Source organism: Mus caroli, chromosome 14, assembly GCF_900094665.2.
Source record: "Mus caroli chromosome 14, CAROLI_EIJ_v1.1, whole genome shotgun sequence".
In the NCBI taxonomy this organism is placed as follows: domain Eukaryota; kingdom Metazoa; phylum Chordata; class Mammalia; order Rodentia; family Muridae; genus Mus; species Mus caroli.
In genome coordinates, this window is record NC_034583.1 from 47,502,312 (window position 1) to 47,513,284 (window position 10,973).

A 10,973-nucleotide genomic window follows, 5' to 3' on the forward strand; every position below is an offset into this window, starting at 1 on the left:
CTCCTCCCTCTCCTCCCTCTCCTCCCTCTCCCTCTCCCTCTCCCTCTCTTTCTTTCAACTTACAAAGGACTCCAAACCCTTCCAACACCTCAGATTCTATCCCTTCAAGCTTCTCTTATTAAAAACTCATTATCCTCATTTCTTATCTCTCCTCCCCTCAGTCCCTCCATATTTTCCTTTACACCAACATTTACCTCTTCAGTTCTATCCAGAGACTTCCAAAGATCTTCTCCCTCATCCCTGTCACATAAAGAGGATCCTCTAGTGACTTCTGCTTATACTTTTTATACAAATGCAACTCCCTCCTCCCAAGAAGCCACAATGCTGCAGGATATGCAGTGGTTGCAGATGATGCCATCATCAAGGTGCACTTCTTAACCCCCACACACTATCAATCAACAGGCATAATTATAGCCTTCACTAGAGCCTTCCAATTTGCCAAAAATACATTATTAACAGAGTATACACACTTCATATATGTTTTCCTTGTCTTGCTAACATACTCGACCATCTGGAAGCAACAAGGATTTCAAACACAAAAGACAACTCAATTACTAATTCTTCACATACACATGACCTCATCAAGGCCTCACTTTTGTTTTGTCAAATTGGCTGGGTTTGTTGCAAGGCACATGAGACAGACCTCTTCATCATCAGTAAAAGCAATAATCACACCAACATGGAAGCCTATCAAGCTGCCTTTTTATCTCTTATGACTCACCACACTTCCCTCCAGGCCATCCTACTACATAACCCAGAAAACAACATACCTAACCCTCCTTTAACACAGGACATTAGCTGCTACTTACATCAAGTATTTCACTCTAATACTAAATTACTTCTACCCTTTTCTCAAAACCATATGACTCTCACAGCATCAGATAAGACTTTTTTTTTGCCGGGCACGGTGGCACACACCTTTAATCCCAGCACTCGGGAGGCAGAGGCAGGCGGATTTCTGAGTTCGAAACCAGCCTGGTCTACAAAGTGAGATCCAGGACAGCCAGGGCTATACAGAGAAACCCTGTCTCGAAAAACCAAAAAAAAAAAAAAAAAAGACTTTTTTTTTAACAGAATCTAACCCAAACCTGCAATGTATGTCAGCAAACTAACACCACCTCCACTATATGATGCTCTAGTTTTTCTACTCACTAAGTTATAAAAGTTTGAAGTTATGAAAGTCTAAAATCATGTTCTAAGGTATGTAAATGCAAGTTGTAAAGAACTGAGAATTTAAAAGCTAAGCTGTGAGAATCTGTATGATGGTCTACGAAAATGTTTTAAGGTCTGAAGATGTGGAAGCTTAAGTAAATTGAGAGGGTTTAGAGAAGTCATTTATGGGTCTGAGAACGTGATTCAAGGTAAATAAAAAGTTGTTTCAGACTTCTTTCCCTCTTTTTATGCTATAATTTGTGTCTCCAAACTTTTACTATAACACAAAGATATAAATCTACTGCTCTTTCTACAATATGGATTTCAGTAAAGATTGCAAACAATGGTAAAATTGTATCTCTTTTTATAACTTAAGAATTCTCATTGCTGGTGAGCAGACAAAAGAAAGATCACATTTGTCTGGGGACTACAAAGTGTATGACATCTGCATTGGTGAACTGCGTTTACTGTTCTAAGTCTTGTTGGCACAGTGATGCATACCAGTGACCCTAATATTTGACGCATGGACACAAGAATATCAAGAATTCAGGGTCATTCTCAGCAGCATAGTGAGTCCAGTGAAGTGAGCTTAGGCTACATGTGAGCCTCTCTCTAAAAGCAAGACAACAGCAACCAAAAACAAGGGTATGAAGGTGACTTATACAAACCTCACTTTGAAATGCTGTCATCCTGAGGTAACTATTCATCCTCTGAGAACTTGGTTGTTTGACTTGGGTCTGTAAATAGATTCTTGTTTCTAAGCACATTAGCAAAATTTATTTTTTTTAGAAAGTACCCACTGTGAATGTCAAAGTATATTCCTAAGTATTTTGTACCTCATTGTAAAGGTTTTTTCAGAAGTCTTGTTTTATACTTTTGTTAAACTGAATGGAGTTTTTGGAAGATGTCTTAACATTACTTTTCATACTTGAAATAAACATTTACTTTTTAACGAAAAAAAAAAAAAAGAATTCTCATAAATTGACTTAAATCTACCTCATACAGGTTAAATGAACTCCAAATTGACTTCTGTCAATCAACAGCCTAAAATTTCCCCACCTGTCTATTTCTGGTCCTCTCTCCATTTTCCATGGTATTGGGACTCCCCTCCCTAACTACCAGAACCATGGGCCTGGAAATTTCATATGTACACCCAAGATTTTTAAAAAGTCTCCTGCTTGCTGCCCCTAGAGTCACTGTAGATGTGGCTGCTGTATCACATGTACATCAGTAGGTGGCAGAGAGGAGAGAAGGTATGTCCACACTCAATGTTCTGACCTATGAACATCTGAATTAGTGTAACATTCCCTGGAGAAAGCAAGCCTAAGCTCCAGTCCAGCACCAAGGATCCAGACATGGATCTAGCCTGAGCTGAACACCAGTCTGCCACATGCAGGCCTGGGAGGGGGGCAAATTATACTCTCAATTACCCATGCCTGGCACCATAATGCATGAACAGGGCACAGCACTCCTGAGACTACTCCTGGATGACCCCAGACACTCAGAGACCACAGGTACCACCAAGAAAAGCAAGCAAGGAATTAAGTAGTGGAGAAATGGAAAAGAAAGAGAAACAGAAGGACGTGGGCACAATGAAGAGAGGCAGAACTAGAGACTTGAGGTAGTGAGAAACAGTCTGTTGTGAGTATCTGGTGATGCTACCTGAGACCATGATGAGGTCCTAGCCTGTGCTGCCACTGGGGGCCACATCTGGGGCCATGACCCTGCAGTAGCAGGTTTCCGTTATCATCAAAAGCCTGGTATGGGATGCCACCAGAAGATATATTGTTGTCTGAGGATTGTGCAGAACTGGCCCCACCCCTCGCCTGGACATGCTGGGACAACTGACCCTAGAGGCATGAGAGCAGGAGAGCTGACTTTTCCCTTCTGCTGCTAAGCTGCAGTACTAGGGAAATCTGGGCCCTACACATTGCAGGAGTTATGAGTGAACTGGCCCTGAGGATACAAGCATGGAAGAGCTGGATCTACCACTCATTTCTCTGTCCTGGCATGAATGAATGAGAGATACCTGCCTTCTCCCTCACCCCTCACCACTTGTGGCAGGTGTGAGAACTGCCCCTGGGGTAATGAGAGCAGGAGAATTACCCCTGCCCCACCCCCAACCCCCACTGCTGCAGCACTCTTTAGAGCAGGTCCTGCAACTCACCTGGGTAGCACAGAAGAGCTGGGCCTGGATATGGGACTTGCAGGTGAGCCAGCCCCCAGGGCTTGAGTACAGAAAAGCTGGACCTGTCCCTGGGCTGCTGGGCAGTGGTGCTGGTGAGGGAGAGACACCCTTCTCCCCTCCTTCAACCCTCACCATCTATGGCAGACTGAAGAGCTGGCCATATCCCTTATTGGCAACAACATGTAGGAAGAGCAGGCCCTGTACCTCACCTGGGCAGCAGGGTAAATCTGGCCCAGATTCCAGGGATTGCAAGTGAGCTGGCCTGAAGAGGAAGAGAGCCAGCAGGCTGACATCTCAGATACCTCTCAGGCCAAGATTCAAGACTTTGAATTGATCTGTCCCAATATCAGTGAACTGCTGGAGTACATGAAGAAGCTGGTCCTACAAATCCAAAACTATAGAATCTCCATGACACAGGGCAACAACAGAATATCTGAGAGGAATCCCAATGAGATTCCAGTATTATTAGAGTAGCAGAAGCCAGAGGCAGATCAGTGAGTCATTGCAATGAATGTTTGCAAGCAAAGAAGTGTGGACAAAAGGGTATACTGTGGGACACACTGTGACACACTACAGCTTCCACAATGAGATTTTACTCTGTTGAGGGGTAAGGGTTGCAAAGGTGGAGGGTGGGAATGAGGGGTGGGGGAGGTGCATTGCCTAAGGCCAGCCCTGGGCTGGGTCCTAAATGAAGCAGCCAAATGGGAAGAGTGTCAGCAGGGGTCAAGAGTTGGTCTTGAGAAAAAGTGGGACTGCTTTCTATAATAGCATATGCCTATCTTGACTTTAAGTTACTCTGTGGCCAGAAGATGCAGGCCTTGAATCTACTGACACTTGTTGCTAACAGTGGGTGATTATGTAAAGGATTTTTTTTACTGTTGCTCCCTTCTATGTCCAAGCAGCCAGAAGCCCTTCAATGGCATGACAGGAATCCCGATAAGATTCCAGTATTATTAGAGTAGCAGAAGCCAGAGGCAGATCAGTGAGTCATTGCAATGAATGACTTTGTGAACCAGAGAAAAAGGAAAGAAAAATAATTAAGATGCTTTATAAAGGCAATTAAGTACAGACACATATACATTCATATATACATTTACATTTTCCTTCACATTCTCATTTACATATTAACACATTCACATTTTTCTTGGGCCAAACCAACTTTCTCATTTACTCTACAAGTATTCATGCAAGCACCGGGCAACCTTGGGCGCAAATTCCATTGGACAGTCTCATAGTCCCCAGAGGACTCTCCACTCCCCAGGCACCCTAGCACAGCCAGGATCTTAGGATCACTGGTGAGTAGAACAAAACATCTGCTCCAACACCACAGAGAGTGCCTGGGACCAGCAGGAGCAGGGACACAGGAATCCCACCCAACCAGTGGCTTGGGTTCCTTCCAGTCTGTGCTGGTCTACCTTGGTTAAAAACTCACTGGATGGCCCCATGACCCCCAGAGAAGGTACCACTTCCAGATGCTCTAATATGCCCATGATCTTAGGATCCCAGGATCCCAGGAGCTTGGTCACACCAGGATCTCAGAGTTTCAGAGGCATCTTGACTCCCAGGAACTCTGACACACCCAGAATCTCAGGATCACAGGATCCCGGAAGGACAGGATCAAAGAAAAAGCTGGACTCTGAGGAGTTCTGACTCAGCTGGGATTACAAGGACAGGCACCAATCAGGTATATTGAAGGCAGGGAGCACTTGAAATAATCAGATAGCAGAAGGCAAGCATAAGAACAGAAGCAAGAGAAACGAAGACAACTTGGCATCTTCAGAACCCAATTCTTGCACCATAGCAAGTCCTGGATACACCATCACACCAGAAAAGATATGGATCTAAAGTCTCTTCTCATGATGATGATGGAGGACTTTAAGAAGGACATAAAAAAAAAAAACTCCCTTAAAGAAATACAGGAGAACACAGGTAAACAGGTAGAAGTCCTTAAAGAGGAAACACAAAAATCCCTTAAAGAATTACAGGAAAACACAATCAAACAGGTGAAGGAATTGAACAAAACCATCCAGGATCTAAAAATCAAAGTAGAAACAATAAAGAAATCACAAAGGGAGACCACTCTGGAGATAGAAAACCTAGGAAAGAAGTCAGAAGCCATAGATGCAAGCATCACCAAAAGAATATGAGAGATAGGAGAGAGAATTTCAGGTGCAGAAGATTCCATAGAAAACATTGACGCAACAAACAAAGAAAATGTGAAATGCAAAAAGATTCTAACCCAAAATATCCAGGAAATCCAGGACACAATGAGAAGACCAAACCTAAGGATAATAGGTATAGACAAGAAGGAAAATTCCCAACTTAAAGGGCCAGTAAATATCTTCAACAAAATTATAGAAGAAAACTTCCCCAACCTAAAGAAAGAGATGCCTATGAACATACAAGAAGCCTACAGAACTCCAAATAGTTCCGGCTCTCTGCTCCTCCCTGTTCCAGAGACAGCTGCATCTTCTTGTGCAGTGCCAGCCTTGTTCCATAGACAAAATGGTGAAGGTCAGTGCTGAGTATGTTGTGGAGTCTACTGGCATCTTCACCACCATAGAGAAGGCTGGGGCCCACTTGAAGGGTGGAGCCAAAAGGGTCATCATCTCCACCCCTTCTGCCGATGCTCCCATATTTGTGATGGGTGTGAACCACGAGAAATATGACAACTCACTCAAGATTGTCAGCAATGTATCCTGCACCACCAACTACTTAGCCCCCCTGGACAAGGTCATCCATGACAACTTTGGCATCATGGAAGGGCTCATGACCACGATTCATGCCATCACTACCACTCAGAAGACTGTAGATGGCACCTCTGGAAAACTATGGTGTGATGGCCATGGGGCTGCCCAAACATCATCCCTGCATCCACTGGTGCTGTCAAGGCTGTGGGCAAGGTCATCCCAGAACTGAACAGGAAGCTCACTGGCATGGCCTTCTGTGTTCCTACCCCCAATGTGTCTGTGGTGGATCTGATGTGCCGCCTGGAGAAGCCTGCCAAGTATGAAGACATCAAGAAGGTGGTGAAACAGGCACCTGAGGGCTCACTGAAGGGCATCCTGGACAACACTGAGGACCAGGTTGTCTCCTGCGACTTCAACAGCAACTCTCACTCTTCCACCTTCGATGCCAGGGCTGGCATTGCTCTCAATGACAACTTTGTCAAGCTCATTTCCTGGTATGACAATGAATACAGCTACAGCAACAGGGTAGTGGACCTCAGGGTCTACCTGGCCTCCAAGGAGTAAGAAACCCTGGACCATCCACACCAGCAAGGACGCTGAGTGCAAGAGAGAGGCCTTCAGTTGCTGAGGAGTCTCTATCCCCCAACACTGAGCATCTCCCTCACAATTTCCACCCCAGACCCCCATAATAATAATAGGAGGGGCCTAGGGAGCCCTCCCTACTCTTTTGAATACCATCAATAAAGTTCGCTGCACCCCCCAAAAACGAAATTCCAACTGTCACATAATAATCAAAACACCAAATGCACAAAACAACAACAAAAAAGAATATTAAAAGCAGTAAGGGAAAAAGGTCAAGTAACACATAAAGGCAGACCTATCAGAATTACACTTGACTTCTCCCCAGAGACTATGAAAGAAGATCATGGGCAGATATCATACAGACCCTAAGAGAACACAAATGCCAGCCCAGGCTACTATACCCAGAAAAACTCTCAATTACCATAGATGAAGAAACCAAGGTATTCTAGGATAAAACCAAATTTACACAATATCTTTCCACAAATCCAGCCCTACAAAGGATAATAAATGGAAAGCTCCAACACAGTAGGAAAACTATGCCCTAGAAAAAGCAAGAAAGTAATTGTTCAACAAACCTAAAAGAAGACAGGCACATGAACAGATTCCAACTTTAACAACAAAAATAACAGGAAGCAACAATGGCTTTTCCTTAATATCTCTTAATATCAATGGACTCAATTCCCAAATAAAAAGACATAGACTAACAGACTGGTTCAATAAACAGGACCCAACACTTTGCTGCATGCAGGAAACCCACCTCAGTGATAAAGACAGATACTACCTCAGAGTAATAGCATGTAAAACAATTTTCCAAGCAAATAGTCCCAAGATACAAGCTGGAGTAGCCATTCTAATATTGAATAAAATCTACTTCCAACCCAAAGTTATCAAAAAAAAAATAGGGAGAGACACTTTATTCATCAAAGGTAAAAATTTTCAAGATGAACTCTCAATTCTGAATATCTATACACCAAATGCCAGGGCATCCACATTCATTAAAAAAACTATACTAGAGCTCAAAGCATACATAGCACCGCACACAATGATACTGGGAAACTTCAACGCCCCATTCTCATCAATGGACAGATCATAGAAACAGAAACTGAACAGAGACACAGTGAAACTCACAGAAGTTATGGAGCAAAGGAAATTAACAGGTATCTATAGAATATTTTATCCTAAAACAAAAGGATATATCTTCTTCTCAGCACCTCATGGTACCTTCTCCAAAACTGACCATATAACTGGTCACAAAACAGGTCTCAAAAGATATAAAAAAAAAAATTGAAATAATCTCATGCATCCTATCAGATTACCATGGAATAAGGCTGATCTTCAATTACAAAATAAATAGTAGAAAGCCCACATACATATGGAAGCTGAACAACATTCTACTCAATGATAACTTGGTCAAGGAAGCAATAAAGAAAGAAATTAAAGACTTTTTAGAGTTTAATGAAAATGAAGCCACAACATACCCTAACTTATGGGACACAATAAAAACAGTCCTAAGAGGAAAACTCAGAACTCTGAGTGCTGCCAAAAATAAACTGGAGAGAGCATACACTAGGAGCTTGACAGCACACCTGAAAGCTCGAGAATAAAAAGAAGCAAATTCACCCAAGAGGAGTAGATGGCAGGAAATGATCAAACTCAGGGCTGAAATCAACCAAGNGGAAACAAAAAGAACTATACAAAGAATCAACCAAACCAGGAGCTGGTTCTTTGATAAATCAACAGGATACATAAACCCTTAGCCAGACTAACTACATACCAAAGAGACAGTATTCTAATTAACAAAATCAGAAATGAAAAGGAAGACATAACAACATAAACTGAGGAAATCCAAAAAAACATCAGATCTTACTACAAAAGCCTAAAGTCAACAAAACAGGAAAACCTGGATAAAATGGACAAGTTTCTAGACAGATACCAGGTACCAAAATTAAATCAGGATCAGATTAGGGATCTAAAGAGTTCCATATCACCTAAAGAAATAGAAACAGTCATTAATAGTCTCTCAACCAAAAAAGAAAAAAAATAGCCCAGGACCAGATGGGTTTAGTACAGAATTCTATCAGACCTACAAAGAAGACCTACCACCAATACTCCTCAAACTAGTCCACAAAATAAAAACAGAAGGTACTCTACCTAATTCGTTCTATGAAGCCACAATTATTCTGATACCTAAACCACACAAAGACCCAACAAAGAAAGAGAATTTCAGACCAATTTCCCTTATGAATTTTGATGAAAAAATACTCAATAAAATTCTCGCTAACCAAATCCAAGAACACATTAAAAGGATCATCTATCATGATCAAGTAGGCTTCAGCCCAGGGATGCAGGGATGGTTCAATATACTGAAATCCACCAACATAATCCACTATATAAACAAACTCAAAGAAAAAAAACATATGATCATCTCATTAGATGCTGAGAAATCACTTGACAAAATCCAACACCCCTTCATGATAAAAGTCTTGGAAAAATCAGGAATTCAAGGCCCATTACCTAAACATATTAAAAGCCATATATAGCAAACCAGTATCCAACATCAAACTAAATGGAGAGAAAGTTGAAACAATCCCACTAAAGTCAGAAACTAGGCAAGGCTGCCCACTCTCTCTCTACCTATTCAATATAGTGCTTGAAGTCCTAGCCGGAGCAATCAGACAACAAGAGAAGATCAAGGAGATACAAATTGGAAAGGAAGAAATCAAAATATCGCTATTTGCAGATGACACGATAGTATATGTAAGTGACCCCCAAAATTCCACCAGAGAACTCCTAAACCTGATAAACAACTTCAGAAAAGTGGCTGGATATAAAATTAATTCAAACAAATCTGTGGCCTTCTTCTACACAAAGGATAAACAGGCTGAGAAAGAAATTAGTGAAACAACACTCTTCTCAATAGTCACAAATAATATAAAATACCTTGGTGTGAATCTGGGCAAGTGAAAAAATTGTATGATAAGAACTTCGAGTCTCTGAAGAAAGAAATTGAAGAAGATCTCAGAAGATGGAACGATCTACCATGCTCATGGATTGGCAGTATTAATATAGTAAAAATGGCCATCTTGCCAAAAGCTATCTACCTATTCAATGCAATCCCCATCAAAATTTCAACTCAATTCTTCATATATTTAGATTTAGAAAGAGCAATTTCAAAATTCATTTGGACTAAAAAAAAACCCACATAGGGAAAACTATTCTCAACAATAAAAGAACTTCTAGGTGAATCAGCATCCCTGACCTCAACCAGTACTACAGAGCAATTGTGATAAAAACTGAATAGTATTGGCATAGTGACAGGCAGGTAGATCAATGGAATAGAATTGAAGAACCAGAAATGAACCCACACACCTATGGTCACTTGATTTTTGACAAAGGAGCTAAAATCATCCAATGGGAAAAAAGACAGAATTTTCAACAAATGGTGTTGGTTCAACTGGCAGTTATCATGTAGAAGAAGGCAAATTGATCCATTCTTATCTCCTTGTACAAAGCTCAAGTCAAAGTGAATCAAGGACCTTCACATAAAACCAGATACACTGAAACTTAAAGAAGAGAAAGTGGGGAAGAGCCTTGAAGATATGGGCACAGGGGAAAAATTCCTTAACAGAACACCAAATGGCATGTGATATAAAATCAAGAATCAACAAATGGGATCTCATAAAATTGCAAAGCTTCTGTAAGGCAAAGGACACTGTCAAGAAGACAAAAAGGCAACCAACAGACTGGGAAAAGATCTTCACCAATCCTACATCCAATAGATGACTAATATCCAATATATACAAAGAACTCAAGAAGTTAGACTCCTAGCGCTTTTCCTGAGCTTCGGCAGCAGACATCTTGGTTCCGGGACCCTGCCGAGTGTATTCTGCACAGGTGAGAGTATAGAATACAGAAGCTAAAAGCTTCTGGGACAGGCGGGAGCCACAGAGCTTCTAAGGCAGTCCCCTTCTCGGGCCTCAGAAAGCTGGCCACTTTCACGGCCAGAGAATAGGGGTCTGCCCGGCCCGGGAGCGCTTGGCCTGAGCATCGGCTGCAGACATCTTGGTTCCAGGACTCCTCCGAGAGTATTCTGCACAGGTGAGAGTGTAGAATACAGAAGCTAACAGCTTCTGGGACAGGCCAAAGCAACTCAGCTTCAGGACAGATCCTGTTTTGGGACTTCGTCTTCGGCCAGGAGGGAGGTCCTAAGGCCAGATATCTGTACACCTTTCCTGTAAGAGGAGAGCTTGCCTGCAGAAAGTGCTCTGACCACTGAAACTCAGAGGAGAGAGTTAATCTCCCAGGTCTGCTGATAGAGGCTAACATAATCACCTGAGGAACAAGCTCTAACCAGAGACAGC

General features: G+C 42.1%; 1 non-coding gene and 1 pseudogene across 1 annotated transcript; both read left to right on the forward strand.

The window, feature by feature from the left end:
- Positions 1 to 2,332: 2,332 nt before the first annotated feature.
- LOC115029305 lies at positions 2,333 to 2,458 on the forward strand. The gene has a single exon (XR_003834879.1). It is a non-coding gene; the product is annotated as a small nucleolar RNA SNORA17 (small nucleolar RNA).
- Positions 2,459 to 5,869: 3,411 nt separating this feature from the next.
- Positions 5,870 to 10,973, forward strand: part of LOC110308956 — a 7,047-nt pseudogene continuing 1,943 nt past the window's right edge.